This window comes from Dioscorea cayenensis, chromosome 20 (genome assembly GCF_009730915.1).
Source record: "Dioscorea cayenensis subsp. rotundata cultivar TDr96_F1 chromosome 20, TDr96_F1_v2_PseudoChromosome.rev07_lg8_w22 25.fasta, whole genome shotgun sequence".
Taxonomy (NCBI): Eukaryota; Viridiplantae; Streptophyta; class Magnoliopsida; order Dioscoreales; family Dioscoreaceae; genus Dioscorea; species Dioscorea cayenensis.
The window spans coordinates 3579993-3599014 of record NC_052490.1 but is presented as its reverse complement, the minus strand read 5'-3'; the positions used below and the strand labels follow the sequence as shown (position 1 = coordinate 3599014).

Sequence of the window (19022 nt, the reverse complement as noted above, 5' to 3'; positions counted from 1 at the left end):
GGCAAAGTTTCTTGGTCATTTGAGCGTGTTTTTCATGATTCTCTGGTTACATTTGCATACTTTATTCAGGCTCTGAGTAGTTGTAAATGTGCAGAAATTTTTTGCAGAGTCTGTAAATTTTTCGAAGTCATCTAGAGAAGACACACGAGCGTGTGAAATTTTCACACGTACGTGTGTCTCCGTTCAGATCTCATCCCGAGAGGACGCAGGGGCATGCGTCTACCCATTTGAATGACCTTGTGACAGTCACAGGCCCGTGGGTATTTTCCACACTGCCATGTGTATCTCTGCAGAGCCTTAGAGCTCCATCCTGAGAAGACACAAGGGCGTGCGTCCGCCCCTATGGATGACTCTGTGACATACACACGAGTGTGGGTATTTTCCACATGCCCATGTAGATCTGTACAGTGAGTTCTCCTCCATCCCGAGAAGACACAAGGGCATTCGAATGCCCCTGTGAGTGGACCTGTGAAGATCCACACCCATGTGGAATTTTTACACAGGCGTGTGAAACACTTAGAGAAAATTCTCGGATGGACAGAGAAGCCATAGGGGAATGTGGGTGCCCCTGCGGGTCGGGCGCATGGGAGTGGGAAATTTTGACACGCCCCTGTGGATGTGTTCAGAGGTAAAGTGTGCTATCCCGAGAGCACACAGGGGCATGTGTCTGTCTGCCCTTGTGAAGCTCCCCTGTGGAGTCACACGGGCGTGGGTAATTTCTGAACACTCGTGTGGATGTACAGAACTCAAAAGGCCGCGGTTCTTCTTTATAGATTTCTTATGCCTTTTCATCTTTTCACTCCCAAACACTCTAACAACACCTCCTTATACTATCCCTACTTCTTGCCATCGATTTAGAGTGTTTTTACTCGAGTTTTCTAGCCGATTTCAAGTTTTTCATCTTCATCTTGTCGGTAAACCTTCATTCTCTCTTTTCTTCACTAATCTTAATTTATTTCAATTAAACTGGTGACTGTTGCTTCGTTTATATGATTAAAAGGTTGGTGCATGTTTAGAATGATTTTAGAAATGATTTTGTGATGTATTTGTGAATTTTTAGCATGGAGGCCATGCTGCTTTCATGCCCTGTGAATCCACATGGGCTTGTGGAATTTCCACATGACCGTGTGGATTTTTACAATGTTGATTTCTTGAGTAAATTTTATCGATTTCTTTTTAAATCTTGTAGATATAGCTCCCAGATCGAAGAAGCAAGCTGGCAAGGGTCCCCAAGAGCCTTCACCTGAGCTAGAGCATATGGAGTTCGTGATTCCAGCGCACCAGTCTCATTTTGATAGGTTGGCGAAGCTGAAATTTTGACAGAGGCGTTTTCTCATCGTGGGTGCTTTGAAAGAGACTCAGTTGGCTGATGATATGGCAGATGAGATTGAGGAGATGGTTGAAGTGGGTAGTTAGAGACAGTTGTTGTCCATACGGGAGCCCGCGTTCCGTATGTTGACTTTGGAGGTCCTTTCTTCTTTTGAGTTTGACCGCTCCTACAGTAGCTTTGATAGTATAGATGTCATTCAGTTCAGAGCATTCGGACAGTACCATAGCATGAGTGTCACGCAATTTTCCATCCAATTTTGGCTTTATGATGATGCATATATCGATACCGAGGAGTACGATCGTTTGCCTACAGACTACCTCGGCAGCTTGACACCGCAGCGTGCATACAGAGCGTTGTGCGGACAAGGATAGTATGAGCCTGGGGCGTCAAAGGATACATGCCTCTCTCGTTTGAGCTACAGATACATTCACACCATCTTGAGCAGATCAGTGAATGGCCGCGGTGACAGCACTGGAGTTTTGAGTAGGCAGGAGTTGTTATATTTGTACTCTATAGTGTAGAGTAAGCCGATTCACTTGGGACATATCTTAGCAGAGTATTTAAGGCATCAAGGGTAGTATGCAAGAGTGGGGGTGATCTTCTCAGGCCCATACATCACTAGACTTATAATGGGGATGGGTCTTCTTGACACCATCAGAGGGGCCGAGAAAATGATCATACCAGCACCCCTTGGCTTAGAGACGATGAGACTCATGGGCATGAGTCGACGCTACAGAGATGGGGTATATGTGCTGAACATGCCCCCACTAGAGCCAGTTGAGGCCGAGGAAGTTGCAACAGAGGGATCACAGCCAGCACTTGAGCCACAGACAGTGCCTGTACAGGCAGAGGCATCTCCTACAGCAGAGGAGCTACCTCTAGTGCATATTTTCTCTCTGACTCGAGCATATGATTGATTTGAGAGGCTCGAGAGCACTGTAGGGGTATTACAGCCAGATTTGGCTGAGGTTCACGTTACACAGGTCATGAACCACACTGAGGTGATGACGTGTCTTGACATATTACAGAAGTTCCTCGAGTGAGACGCGACCTCAACATTTGTTATGAGACCGAGGACCCCGCAGGCATCACCAGCACTTTTCCATGATCCACCAGCACCAGTTTCTACTTCACCGCCAGCAGCAGCAGAGCAGCCACCAGCAAACACCGACGCTTGGTGCGTCTTTTCTTTGTTCTTATTTCATTTTATTCCAGTATTTTATTTTTGACTTGTATCACTCAGAAAGGATTTCCCTTATAAGTTTATCTTTTATCTTTGTTGTCTTGAGTTGTATTTTATTATTTTATCTTTATGAATATTGATACCATGTGTGGAAAATGACGATCTCGCTAGAAATAAGCGACAAAAGCGTAGTTTCCTGTTGTCCGATAAGTTGAAAAAGATTTTCATTTACGTTTCATTGTTAGGCAATTCTTGCAAGATGAACATTGCCTCATCGTCCGTCATCCCATCAATTTCAAATATAATTTCACCTAACAATGTTATCTTTTCATCACGCTCCGCAAGAGCAACTTTCTCAGCCTCTATGCGGGCTGCTTCACGAGCTTCACGAGCTGCTTCTCGAGCTTCTTGCAGTATAGAATCGACTAGTGCTCGATGTTATACCCAGTGTTCTTTCATGAGATTACTATAGCCCATTTCTATAGATTTTCAGCCCGTTACTGTAGCAGCCTGATCCTGTAGCAAACCGGTTTTGTAGCGACTTGTTCCTGTAGAAGCCTGGTTTGATAGAGGTCTGGCATCTGTATGCGACTACGTTCTGTATGCAGACCCGAAAAATTTTTCCCTTAAAACATTTCTTCTTCTTCTTTCCTTGTCTTGGCCGAACCTTCCCATTTTTCTTATTTTTCCGGTGAAGTTTTTCCGTCGAACCAAGCATCCTATCTCTTCCTCCTTCACCATTGAGCTTGGTAAGCATAGATTTATGGTTTTTATACCGTATTTATTCTTGTATTTTTTTCTTGTTTTTAGTTTTTCAAAACCTAGAATTTCTCCATGGATTTGCATGTTTATAGGTTTAAATTGAAGCCATTGAATTGTCGATCTTGTGTGAGAATGTTGTAGAAGAAAATTTGTGATTTAGAGTTGTAAATTGGGAGAAAACCATAGTATAGGGCTCGGTTTTACTGTAGCACCGGTAATATTTAGTTGTTTCTTTGATTTCTTTGGATTAGATTGAAGCTAAAACCCCTAGGAATTCATTGGTAACCTTTAAACCTAGTTTTGAGCTAATCTTAGGATCGAATTAGGGTTGTTTGTTAGAAAACTTAGGGTTTTTCTTGTTTGTTTTGTTTTTGCTAATTTTTGTGGTGTTTTGTTATGCTTTGGCAAGGAGAAGAAGTCTTGGCTCGAGGCAAAGACTTAGCCGAGGAGTAGCTTGCGAGGAAGATAAATTGCCGATCCAGTGAGTGGAATTATTTAGCATAGCTTTATTAGAAGAATGCCAATAACTATTTATGTGCATATCATGTTTCATGAAAGTTTTATTGATTTATACTCGTTTGGTATTTTTGGTGAATGAAAATTATTGTTGAGACAAATCTTGGATGTCTCATTTTGGATTTTTGAATTGTTATTGTTGGAATTCTGATTGATATATGTATCCTTGAGTTTGTGAAACCCTAGACTTGAAACAAATTTGGAATTGTTGAAAGGATAGGATTTCTTTGTTGTTTCTTGTGTTGGGACTTGCAAAAGTATTTTTGTATTAAAAGTTTGGACTTAGCTTATGTGTTTATCTTGTACTCGTGCAAATGGCGAGGCATTCTTGTTTGTGATTATGAATGGATATTGTACTCGAGTGGAGTTGTGTTTTTTTGTGGTGAATTGTTTTGGTGATACTCTACTGCAGTAGACGGTCTCCACGGCCAGCCTGTTGAGGTGGCGTGTTGACCGGTCGATTACTACGAGGGCCAGTTCAGGTGGGAGTGTAGAGCCCTGACTGGATATTCATCGGGTAGCCGGAGTCACCAACCGGTGAACTGATGGGTCAACGTCAAGGGCATGAGTACCTTGGCGGCTCTGAACCTAGCCATGGCCACGGCGAAGGTTTAGAGAGTTTTCTAGACCATGTTATGTTGGGTGAGTGTTGGGTATTATGTTTATTTCAAAATCATGATCTTTGGTTATTTTTACTTGTATTTAAAACCATGTTTTATGATTTTTGTGTTGTAAACCCTAGTTGGGGTAAAAAGGGTTTTCTTGGTATTATTATGTTTTAAATCCTTTTAAAGACCTCTATTATACGTGTTAAAGTTTCTAAACTAGTATTATTTTGGTAAAGCATGTATTTAATGATTTGTTATTATTTTTACTGTTGGTGTATTCTCTGCTAAGGTTGTGCTAACCTCCCCTCACTGAGTAACTTTAGTTACTCATCCCTCTTTCTTCCTCCCAGTCTGTTGCAGGTAGTAGGTGTGGCAGTGTGGCAGCGTATTGGGCATTTGCTTCTGTTCTGTCTTCGCTTGTATTTCCTTCGGTTCATGTATGTATTTGTTGTTATGGAACATGTTATAAGACCCATGGATCCACTAGTGTGTAGAAACCTTGTTGCGTGGTTTAGTGTTTAAGTACTCTTAAACTTTTGTGTATTACCATTTCCTACTGTTGTTAGGGTTGTTTCCCTGTGTATTTTGTGAACCCCTATATTTTCCTGTATCCTGTTGTTGTTGTTGTTGTTGTTGTTGTTGTTGTTGTTGTTGTTATTATTATCGTTGTCTCTGTATCTACGTTAGATATTGTTGAATTCCAGGTGTATTGATCAGCCTTGCGGCATCCTGAGGGTTGAGTGGCGGGGTATCCCTCCTCGGGATTGCTGCGGCGATTGTCGTGTCCCGTGGGCCCGCGGGTCAGGGCGTGACACCTGAAATCCTGGACCAACCATTTCTGCAAAGTTATTCAAATTGTCATTTAGTTTATTAAATGATTGGTCCGTTGTTGGCATTTTCCTCTTACGACGCATTTTGAGGTACCGGCATCAGATACCATAGGAGACTGAGTAGGAATGGGTTCTTCTGTTGACATAACAAAATCATCGGTGGCCATTTCAAAGAAAGCCATGTCATCATTCAAATTAATGTTCTCATGCTGATAATGCTCTGCATCATCACCAATATCTCCTCCTACAGTGCCCTGTGCTCTATCTTTTGCAAATACTTGGACTAGGTCGTTGAAAAATGGAAACAATTTTCCATAAAGCCCTGGAGCTTCTTTATGAGACTACATTGCAATGAAAAGTAGAATTAGTAATACAAACAACATATAAAATAACAATATAAATTTACCAAATAACAGTTTGTGTATACCTTAACGTACTCATCATATGCACTTTTTTCACATTCGATAGTGCACCTTTCGTGATTCCAAACAAAACCACTTATTCTTAGTATGTCGGCAATTGAAGTGGTTTTGTTCCTAAATAATTTAACTCGAGACTCAATATTGGGGACGGACTTTAGTGTCGTTTGGGGAATTTTCTCCTTCATCATTCGTTCCAATTGAATTTGGTACCCATTTTTGAACCCATTTTCTGCCCTCCAATAAGGATTTGTAGATAACTCAATTAATGAGTCAATAAGTGCTCTATCCTCAACTACAGTCCAGAAATGCTTGTTTTGTCCCCTGCCCCTTGATTGTGATTATGAATCCATACTAGGCAAATAAGAAAACACAAAACACAAATGGCATAATTATGATGTACTAACCAAATATATTTCATGACACATGTTGCCAAAATCCACAATGAGTACAATCTCACAAAATATAATAACTAGAGAATATGAAGTAATATATTTCATGACAAAAGCACATGTTGAGCAAGTAAAATATATTTCATGACACATGTCACACAAAACACAAATGACATAATTATGAAATACCAACCAAATATATTTCATGACACATGTTGCCAAAATCCACAATAAGTACAATCTCACAAAATATAATAAGTAGAGAATATGAAACAACATATGTCAACCTAAACGCTAATTGTTATACATATCAACAACCATATGAAGTCTAAATTGTGTCCACTCCTCAGTTGGTTCAACAGCTGTGATATTTTCCATATCATCTTCTTCTTGTTCCTCCAGGTTTAGGTTATCAATTTCATCTTCGGCGGGGTCTTCTGCCATCTTCCTCCTAATAAAATTATATAACAGGCAATGCGCGTTGATGATACGTCATTGAGTGATTATGCTATAGAAACTTGGACTAGATAAAATTTTCCACCAATTTTTTAGAAGACCAAATGCCCTCTCGATCACATTTCTCGCACTTGCATGTTTCATATTGAAAAATTCTTGAGTTGTGCGTGGTTGATGTCCATCGTTCCAAGCACTTAAGTGATAATGTTGCCCTCGAAAATGAGCAAGAAAACCAGGGCAATTTGCATATCCAGCATCCACTAAGTAGTAGAAACCTAAGAGGTGTAAAAAAAAAAGTAAAATTTGTCTTATGGACCGTTGTTAGTAATATTAGACAGACAAAAAAAAATTTAGAGGAACATCTTATTTACCATTCGGAACTCTCAACCCATTAGGCTTTGTTATGGCATTCCTAAGAACTTGGCCATCATGAGCTGAACCTTCCCAACCAGACAAGACATATGTAAATTGCATATCTTGATTACAGACACCGAGTACATTCGTCGTTATTTCAGACTTTCTTGATCTATATCTTGGACGATCAACTTTAGGCACATTTAAACGGATGTGTGTGCCATCTAATGCTCCTAGGCAACCCTAAGTTGAAATAAATGTCACTTACAAAATATAAATAAACCTAAAAAGGAAAAAAAAGTTAAGTTATTTACCTTAAACCACTTTCATCTAAAGTCACTTGAGTTTTTAGGTATAGGTTATGGTTTTTTTAATAGAACACCGTGGCAAAGAATTACTGACTTCAATACTGCATGGAAATGTCGGCTAACTGTTTCTCCGGATCAGACGAAATCAAATTTGATTATCCTATTCTTCACATGGTGTGCTATAATGTTAGGAAACATTGTTGTCATTTCTTGGACCCCGACATTTACAGTGCCTCGCATCTCACCGGTAGTAGTTAGTAACTGACACAAATTATGGAAACATCGTCGGTCCATACGCAACTTATCAATGCATTTTATATCACTTTCATAAACCACACGGTGAAGGTACTCTTGTTGTCTGTGACGGCGTGTAGATGTTGATACAATCTCCCGTTGAATCATTTTATTTCTATTGTTTCTTTGCTTGATTACACATGTGGTGATCATGAGGCTTAGCACGTAGATGTAACACATAATCATTGCGGCATATCGTTGAAGTTGTTTAATATTCTTCATATCTAAAATAACAATTAATTATTTTAGTCTAATGTTTTTCCACGAAGATGCACATGAAGGATCATGCATTTTAAGTACTTTCATGGGATCATATATACAAACATGCACAGAAATGCTCAAAAACTCAATACAGAACAAAGCTAACAATAAATTCACAAATACATATATGTCAAGCACATCAACATATATAATGTGAAATAGAAGAGGGATTTCAAGTACATACAAAACCCTACATATATAAACTCCAATGAATGTCACACACTTCATATATATAAACTAACATGACAAGAGATAGATAAAAATGGAAAGATTAATATTGACTTTCTTTTAAAAAAGATATATATTCAAACATGAACACATGGAAGAATGATCAAGGTTTACATATCATGTGATTATTTCATTTGATGTTCTATTCAAAGTGTTTGTAAGGTGGCCGATCAGAGGGAGTTAGTTGATATTTAAGGTTTGGGTGTTTATATTTAATTGATTTGATAAAGCATAAGTTAGCTTTTTGTTATATTCAAGAATAATTATTCTCCAACAAATGGTTCATTTGAGTCTATAAGATGAAACTATCATCTTATATATATAAAAAAAAAAAACCATTTCATATATCCAGTGGAGAGCATGATAATAATGAATAGAGTCATTCATATTGATGATTAAGACATAATAAACTAAATGTGAAATGTGTCAGAATAATAATAAATTGGTAACTAAGTTTTTTTCAAATAAAAGTTTTTATTTTCGTCCTTAACTAAGTTATATATATGTGTGTGTGTGCGCGTGTGTTTTGACATGTAACTCAAGTGATCAATGCAACATTTATTTTGGAAAGTGAGTGGTGATTTATTTTCTTTGAAGAGTAAACTAGCCTTTTTATTCAGCTTAGCTTGTTCCTTCTGAGAAAATGATAGCCATTTTTTTGTAGCCATTTTTAAAAATTTATTTAGATGACAAGATTTGCAAATCAAACATGAAAAAATTTCAGAAGATAAGAAAGAAGAAATAAAGAACAGGAAGAAGAACAAGGAGAAGAGAAGAGATGTAGGATACTGAAGATCCAAACAAGGAGAAACGAACAGGACAAGCTTGAAGATACTAACCAGTATCCATCAAAGAAAGGTGCAATTACTAACAATTCAAGCTTAGAAAAATGCAAACCTTGAAGATCAGGCGGTTGGCAGACGGATTTCTAGCACAGACCGACAACGGTGGTGGTTTCTATGCAGGTTTCTCTCACAGACCAAAGGAAGAGGAAAGGAGAAGGACAAAAGTTGGATGGAAAAAGTTTTAAAGCCAAGGGTAAAATGGATATTTCACCATCCGGATTGGGCATTCCTCAACCAATTGGGCTGAATGGTAATCAACCTTCTCCCTTTATCTCATTCCCCAAAGAAACCTCACACATTCCCATGCCTTGCAACCAAACACTGCATTGGGCCCATTCCTAATTCATTCCCAATCCATTCCCAGTCCAAACCTTGCAAACAAACAGCCCCATAGTCTATGGAAAAGAAGCACCATCCTTAATCCCATATTATTCTAATGATAATGATCCTCCTGAAATTTCTACTATTCTACAACAACGGGATCAAATATTGGCAAAATTGAAAAAAAATCTACTCAAGGCACAAATTTGAATGAAGACCATGCCAGACAAAAACAGATCAGAACTTTCTTTTAATAAAGGGGAGTGGGTGTTTTCAACCCTTCTAGCAAAACAGATCAGAATCACAAATTGTCTATGAGGTATTTCGGGCCCTTTCAGATTTTAAGGAAGATTGGGACCGTGGCTTATCACATAAAATTACCTGTGGCATCCAAAATTCATCCAGTCTTTCATATATCATTATTGCAGAAATGTGAAGGTGATCCTATGGCACAACCAGCTCCATTTCCACTACCATTCCTTTCAACTGAACAAGGGCCAGTTTTGCAACCCATTGTTGTTCTTCAACAACGCACTATACTGAGAGATGGTAATCCTGTATAGCAAATCCTTCTTTATAATGAGAAGGCCAAGCATTACAGGATAACTCATAGGAAGTTCTTACACAATTCAGGCAATCTTTTCCTAATCTGAACCTTGAGGACAAGGTTCAAGTCCATGAGGGGATATTGTTATAGAAGGAAGGCATTTGGAGCCAAGAGATAGCAACTTAAATAAAATGCACGTGCAGAGGAGCACGTCAGTCATTTCAGCCCAAGCTTTGATTTCTAGAAAGGATGATGTGGTGGAGGAATCCTTGCCAGGTTTCCGCAAGAGCAAAAAGGAGAAAAGAAGCAACACGAAGCTTGAAGGTTTCGTTACTCTAGCCAACATGGCAACAAGGAACCAGTTCATTGGTGGAGGAAAGGAAGACCATGAGGTAGTAGAGAAAGGGGGTATAAAAAAATGATAGAAGGAAGAGGAAAGGTAATGAATAGCTTAGTGAGAACCTTGGGCCTATTACAGTTTCCAGTGATCATCATCGGCAATCCAGCTGGACGGAAGTTATTTCCTATCTATTTTCCTATATTTCCTTTTGTTTTTTACTAGATCTGAAGCTTTATGAACTCAATTCTCTCATTTGGTGTTTGATGAGACTCGATAATACTCTGTGTAGATTTGGGGTTGATATGTTGTTTGGATCACTAGATGTATACTTAGTGACTGATTTTCTTATGAAATGGGGCTCTAATTGTATGGAAGTCCTGATTTTAGTAAGAATCTGGGTTGTTATCTGAATTAATTTCAACAATTCACTTTGGTTCATTACACTTTCCCCCTCAAACGACATAGACAACATCATAGTCCTAATCCATCTTAGTAGCAATTTGCATCACAATATCCATCAACCTTTTAGACTTCCACATTGCCTACCACGGTTGCTGCATAAACTTGGCAGCCCGGCCTTCACACACTCAATATGAATAGTTCTCTGACATCAGGGCCATCAAACTGCCTCCATATAATCATGCTCTGGTCCTTTTTGAGCTACATTGGTATAACTCAAATTTTAATCTTCCCCCCACTACTCTTCTTACCTTTCATTGTTTGATCCCAGGATCTCCAACCTCAAAAACTCCTGCTCCTCCACCATTGAAGCTGACTCCTTCAAGTGCTCAAAATCAAAGTAATACCTAAAATCCTTTCCATCCTCATCCTTACCACTCAAAGTATACTGAAAAGCGAAACAAACATCAAGGTCAATAACAAAAGTCCTGTTCAAGAACATGGCCTCACCAAGCCCACAAAGAAAGCTCCACAAGTAGTGATTCATCCCTTGGGCTTGCTTGTATAGAGGCTTTTGGGAGGTTTTGTAAGGTAGGGTTTTGGATCAACCATGTTTGAATCCAAGGTAAAATGGGGGTCAAGGTATATGGAGGGTTGAAAAACCTCTAGTTAAACCCCAATTCTCAACCCTCCAAAATGGGGGATTTTTGGAGGTTTTTATATTTTACATGACCGAAATGCCCTTAATCAATTTGAACAATTACATCCATACCCTATAGAAAAGTCATAATATGTATAGTTCTTTTTGGAAAAAAATAATAATAATATATTGTAAATTGTCGAATAAGAACATTTAATTTACAAAAATAGCATTATATATATATGTAAAATTAGCATAAAATACAATTTATAGCTTCAAGGGTATTTTAGTAATATTAATATAAAACCTCACCTTCTATTACTTTCAATCCAAACATTAGAAGGTTTGATGACCTCCATTTACCTTACCTAAGCCCCAAACAAGGTATAGCTTAAAACATTCTTTTACCTTACCTTACCCTACTATACCCTACTTTACAAAACCCTCGTTCACCTCATCCAAGCCATTAAATAGTATTTCCTTAATGAATTTGAATAAATACACCTTAAATCCATATTGTTCATGTTTTTCAAGCATGTCTTCAAATTCCACCTTTGATATAAAACTTGGTCCATGATATGGGCCACCTTTCTCACATTCATAACTTCGTGGTGACGGCTTTAATTTTTCAAGTATTTCTTTCAATATTACTTTAAATTGCATGGTAACAACGATAGGATCTTGATTTTGCATTTTCTAAAAATTTTACCTACAAATAAATTTAATTGTCACAATATTATAAACAATTATAAATATAAAAAATTTAATAGTAATAAAGTAAAAAATAATTTCTTTATTTACATTTTTAACATAAAAAATAAAGAAAATATGTTTATTTTTAAACTATTTGTTTTTAAAAAAATAAAGAAAATATTCTTAAAAAAATATCCAAATATAAACTCAGGTTTTATAAAAGAAAAAATATTTGAACTAACTATATATATATATATATATATATATATATATATAAGTTGGGCAAAAAGGTTAAAAGTTAGTTCGTTCATCAATTTATTTTTTTGATATATAACCTTATAAAATTTTATAATTGCTTTTTTAGAAAAAGTAAAACGTAATATTCAATTCACCTCACTAATGTTTGTACAGCAAGGACCATGCAAATTATGAGGTTTTATAAGGATATATAATGGAATAATTTTGTAAAGAAATTAGACTTAAAAACATTGATAAGGATAAGCATCAATGCAGAATTTTAAACTAAATAAGAATAAATTCATACCTGCCCTAATATTGGTTTTAAGTTCGTTGCAAAGTGATGAATGGGTTGATTATATATATATATATAGATTCGGAAAGTTTTAAATTACTATTTTTAAAAATAATATTACTGTTAATTCATGGCTGTGCATTTATGTTAAATTATTAAAAAAAAAATATTCATAATAACTGTTGACGTTGATGCATCTAGACATTTATAGATTTTGGACCATGCTTTGCATGGGAATAGCTCCATCCTATTTTAATAGCTGCTGACTCCATTACATATATCTACATTAATAAAACCATCCTATTTTAATAACTGATGGCTTCATGACATATACCTACATTAATAAATCCATCCTATTTTAATAGTTGTTGACTCCATTACATATACCTATATTAATAAAGCCATCCTAACCCATATTAATTAGCCTCTATTGCATGTTACTTTGGCATGAATGCATTCATGGATATATATATAGATTGGATCATGTTTTGAGATTGATACATTATATATAATAATAAGTCTACAGTTCAAACTGCATCTTTGGGTTTATTTTGAACCAAATTTTGACATGTTAATGCCACACTCCACTTTATATATAATAATAATAATAATAATAATAAAATTCACTATAGCATGAATGCATCCATAGACATGTATAGAATGGACCATGTTTTGACATTGATACATTATATATAATAATAAGCCTGCAGTTCTAAATGAATCATTTGACTTAGTTTGGACCAAACTTTGACATGTGAATGCCACACTCCATTATATAGACAATACATAGCTGTTAACTTTAAGTTGTAATCTATATTAAGAAAGACCAATCTAATAAGTATAATCTATGTTAAGTAAAGCGATTCTAACTAAAATTAAGTAAACACCATCACATGGACTTCTAGTATACAATTTTTCCTTTCTATCTTGAACATGAAAATCATGTCACTGATACATTCCATTATATATATATATATATATATATATATATATATATATATATATATATATATATATATATATATAATAAAAAAACTACAATTTTCTAGAATCAACCTAAGAAAATACATGAAAGCTAGTCTATGCAAGAATGCTACATTGTGTAGATAATTAGGGTCAATTCATGGAGCCATTTCATGTCATTTCTTTTGAAGAAAAATGTATCAAGTCAAATGTGTTGAAATTGATAATCTATATCTTCTGAAGATCATAAAGATCGACACATATTATAGCATAATCTTAGAGACGATTAACATTAACTTAAATGAAATCTACATGCTTGGTTCGAGTGAAGCATCCATATCTTAATATTAATCTTAATGAAATTTGAGGGTTAACTACTCTCTTCCTATCTCGCCAAATCCAAAATCTCTTCATCTATGGGGAACTAAAGAGATGTGTGAATTGATAGATGAGAGCAGAAACCTCTCAATAGCTAAATATAGATAGTCCAACCCATAATGTCCTATCTATATTAGGACCCAAAATATAGTCATAGTAAGATTAAAACATTGTTTGAAATATGATATATATTACATTTAAAATAATATCCATAAATATTATATCACACTAATAATCCTACTATGATTCAAAAAAGTGATTAATGCTCATCCACAAATTACCCAACAATCTCCCACTTGGATATCATTACTCAGTTAAAAAACGATAAGGATTATTATAACATGCATATATAAACCAACAAAAAAAATAAAGTGGTAAACATTTCACACTGCAGAAATTTATATCCAATAGGAATAAAATATCATACAGGTTAATATGTCCACACTTTATATAAAATAATGGTAATGGATATCAAATTGCATATATATAAAATATATAAAATTAAACAAGATACACAATGTCTAATAATGGGTTCAAGCATTCAAATTGAGACTCCCACTAACTCAAAACATCAAAAGACTTAACTAAACCCATAGGAGTCACATGCTTTTGAAATAGACAAACAGTTAAGCCGTAGTCATTGGATCCACTAACATGTGTTCTGTGGCAATATGATCAATTCGAGTCTAAAATTCTTGAACTTTCTCTCGAACAAACAAGTACTTAATATCAAAATGTTTCGAATGTAAAGATCTTTTGTTATTTTGAGAGAAATACAAAGCAACAGTATTGTCGCAACATATCACAAGTGGCCTAGAAATGCTCTCAACAATACGAAAGCCAGAAATCAAATTTTTTAGCCACATGGCTTGACAAGTAGCCTCATAACAAGTGACATACTCTATTTCCATAGTAGAGGTAGCGGTAAGAGTCTGTTTAACACTCTTCCAAGAAATAGCTCCTCCTGCCATCATAAACACGAAACCAGAAGTTGATTTTCTATAATCTTGGCACCCTGCAAAGTCAAAATCAAAATAGCCTACAACTTGAAGTTGATCAGACTTCTTGTAAGTTAACATATAATCCTTAGTGTCCTACAAGTATCTCATGACCTTTTTTACTGCTTCCCAATGAACCACTCCAAGATTGCTTAAGTATCTCACTAAAGAATTTACTGCAAATGCAATATCGGGACGAGTACAAACTTGAGCATACATCAGATAGCCAACTGAGGAAGCATATGGTACTTTTTGATAAGTGCTTGTGTAATAGTAATACGAAGTATTCTTTTCTTACATTGAGCATTACTTTTCTCAGATTTTATCGCTCATACATGTGTATTTGTGTTATTTTTGTGCATGTAGGGTTATGGAGACAATAATGGAAGAAAAAAGCCAAAGTAGATCGTAGAGGCACTTTGTTGATGAAATCTTGGAGTGAACAAACGTGAAGACACAAGTTGTGCTCAAAAACACGTGAGTGGGTGCCAACCTCCATTGTGCTCGAGTGAACATGCTGAGTGGAGGGGCACAAAGGCAGTCACACTCATGTGTTCCGACTTGTGCAAGTTAGCAAGATTATCGTCAAATGTGATTTTGTGGAAGAAGCAACGCGATCTACCGCATGAATGTATGCTTATTCATGTGGCCTCGATGAAAAGTGTGGACTCGGGAGTATTTTGGCTTAGCAGGTGTTGTAGAAAATCACTGTAGCAAAGTACTGTAGAAGTCACTGTTCACAGGCCGCAGAAAATCAATTCCTGCAGATTCACACGGGCGTGTGAAAATTCCACACGCTCGTGTGGATGCCCTACTCTAGCCCTATTTAAGTCACGATTTGAGCCCGTTTTCAGAATCTTTTGCCCTATCTTTTTCTCATCTTTTCTCCATCTTTGAAGGCACTCGCGGCTAGGGTTTGGGAGGCTTTGGCAAGGTTTTTGGAGTGGTTCTACAGCCTTTAACGCCGCGTTCCTTCGGAAGATAGTTATTGGGGGAACTTTCATCGGCATCGATTAGGCGAGGTGTGCCCTAGGCTTGACAAGGGAACCCTTAAAGAAGATGAGGCTGCTCCACAAGGCCATTGATACAGACTACAAAGGGGTTTTACTTATGGATTGCATGCTTTTACTTTCGATTTCATTATTGATTGTATCTTGCTCCATGGAGAGCTAAACCCCTAGTGGATACTTGGACTTGTAAACCCTAGAATGATATTGTTTCTTTGACCTTTCTATTTTGTTTCTTTAATTGATGTCTTTAATTGAGTGAAACATTGAAGTAATCCTTAGTATCTGGAGCTTAATTGTGACTAGGGGTCTTTCTCCTGGACCAAAGGGTTAGATCTATGTTAGGTAATAGGGTTTATCACTTGGAGTACATAGGGGTTTAAGCAACTTTGCACAGTATGAGGTGTTGAGACTGAGCGATTTCTCCGCCAGGGCATAGTGTAGGATTAGTCACGGTTGACCTTAGGTTTGGGACCATGTATTTTAGGATTTTCACGACTCATTAAGCATCAGTTAGGAGACATAATAGTTGGTTTTGCACTTGAAGCAATAGTATTAGGGGGAGCAATGTCCGGGTGCCCCACTTTCTATCGATTGCCTTTCCTCTCATTTTTTTTATAGCGTCTCTCTTTCTTGTTCTTTTTATTTCTTTTCATATTGATATTGTTCACACTACTATTGATCCATCTTCACTTTAGTTAAATAGCAATCCTTGTGTTTCTGATCACTATTCCCTGTGGATACGACTACCCACTCACCAGGGTATTATTACTTCGATAAACCCGTGCACTTGCGATACATACGCTAAAAGGCATTGTCACTTTTTCCATCTCAACTCTCTCTCTTAATTTTGTGGGTATTGTAAGTTAGAGAGCTTATCACATTTTTGAACTGGGGCATCACATGGGGAATAAGCATGCATGTTAAACCGTTTAAGGAATTTTCAATATATCCTTTTTGAGACAAACCAACAACGCCATGTAACCTATCTCGAGAAATCTGGATACCCAAAACAACTAATTCATCACCAAGGTCCTTCATATCAAAGTGGCTATGCAACATTTGTTTTGTCTCATGTAAGAGTTCAACACAACTACTAGCGAGAAGTATGTCATCAACATACAATACAAGAATTATGAAATTGTTCCCAATTGTCTTCAAATAGATGCATTGGTCTAAAGCATTCTCCTTAAAGCCTAGAAAAGTCATTACTTGATCAAACTCCAAGTACCACTATTTGGAAGCCTACATAGACTTCTTCAATTTGCATACCAAATGCTTTTTACCCTCTTCAACAAAACCATTAGGATGGGCCATATAAACATCTTCACCTAAATTCCCATTGAGAAAAGTTGTTTTAACATCCATTTGGTAAAGTTCCAAATCAAAATGAGCTACTAAAGCCATGATAACACGGAAGACATCCTTAGTAGAGACTGGTGAGAATGTCTCCTAATAGTCAATACCCTCTCTCTGACTATAGCCTTTCACTACTTGTCTAGCTTTGTACGATCCTGTAGGTCCATTTAACATTGGCAATGAGCTTAAATAATTTTAACACTCATAAATCATAATTATTCTCTAGCAAGATAATACGATTACCCAATATTAAATGAAGGTCAATTTCGAGAATTAACAGAACCTATTGCAACCTCATACAATCTTTTACTACTGAATATCTTAATTAGCATAAGGCATGGAGCGAGTCACCCTTATTTTAATGCTAATTAATTTCTTGATCCCTTAATAAACTGACTAAGTCAAGTAAATGATAACTCTTATCATTTCCCTTGGGCGTGGCCACGTACTACTCAGTGTCACTAATCAAGTGGCTAGTGATATTTACTCTTTCTATAGAGAGGGACAATCCCTTCACTTCACTCATGTCTCTCAGCATGAACCGCAACATGCCCAAATATACCCGTACTTGCCACTCAGTTACGAATAACGTTAGGCGTAAGTTAAAGCATGTAAGGATTCATCCGAGATCCATAGTGATTTTAGGTCAAAGAATTCGAGTACAAGAATTGCTTGAGAAAAACACTTATGACTTTACAATCATGTAGTGTTCTTAAGAGCAGATCGATCCAGGTATACTATTCCCTAACATGTATCTATGTCCTTTAATTGATATCTCATATCCTATGACCCGTAAAACAAGGCCATCTCATGAAAGACAGACTAGTCTTAATTTATTTTCATTCCCATAAAAATAATCGACTAGAGACATTTACAATATTGTTCTAGTTTATGCTTCAAGGTTTTACTATCCAAATCACGCATTTGATAACTTGAGTAGAACCAATATTCAAGGATATTTTATCTTATTAACTATGCACAAAAATAACAATAGATAAAATGATGCCTCATAATAATTATCAAAATAATAAGAGTTCATACAATGTATTGGGGCTAGGGCTTATACTAACATCCTTAATAGAGACCGGTGAGAATGTCTCCTTGTAGTCAATACCCTCTCTTTGACTATAGCCTTTCACTACTTGTCTAGCTTTGTATCTTTCAACTTACCATCTGGATTTTGCTTAGTCATGAAAACCCATTTGCACCCAATAGGTTTACATCCAACTGGTAATTCCACAAGATCCCAAATGCCATTGTGTAACATAGAAGCTAATTCTTCATGCATAGCGCTCAACCAATCAGAAGCATGGGAACTAGACATAGCCTCCCTGAAAAGAGGTAGGATCATTATCACTACTAACATCATACTCATGCTCATGAAGATATACAATGTAATCATTTGGTATGGAAGGTCTCCGAATTCTCTGAGATCTTCGAAGATCTTCTATGACATCACCTTGGCTTTGTTCTTCCATCACTGGTTACATTATATCAACATTATTTGGATTAATTTGATCACAATTACAACTAGAATATCCACTAGTAATGATCTAGCCGGCACGGGAATGACAACTCGATCTTCTCTAAGATTAACTAAACATGGTGTATTCATTTCACTATCCAAGTCATCTTCAAAAAATATAGCTTGATCAGATTCAACATCTTGCATAGAATGTGAAGGACAATAGAATTTGTAACCTCTAGAACCAACATAATAGCCAATGAAGAATCCGCTAATAGTTTTTAGATCAAGCTTCTTTAGTTACAAATTATAAGGTCTTACTTCTGCCTTACAACCCCAAACATGAAAGTGTCTCAAACTTAGTTTCTTTCTCGTCATTAGCTCGTAGGGTAGTTTCAATAATGACTTGCTTGGCACTTGATAAGATGTACACTACAATTCTTAAAGCTTCACCCCAAAGGAACTTTAGCAAAGTCGAATGGCTCAACATGCACTTCACCATGTCCAAAAGTGTGCGATTGCGTCTCTCGGCCACCCAATTCTGTTCAGGAGTACCAAGCATCGTATACTGAGAATTAATTCCACATTCTTGGA

At 36.6% G+C, this 19022-nt stretch overlaps 1 pseudogene; it reads right to left on the bottom strand.

Moving 5' to 3' along the window:
* Positions 1-10446: 10446 nt before the first annotated feature.
* On the bottom strand, positions 10447-10940 carry LOC120251494 (annotated as a pseudogene).
* Positions 10941-19022: the final 8082 nt, after the last annotated feature.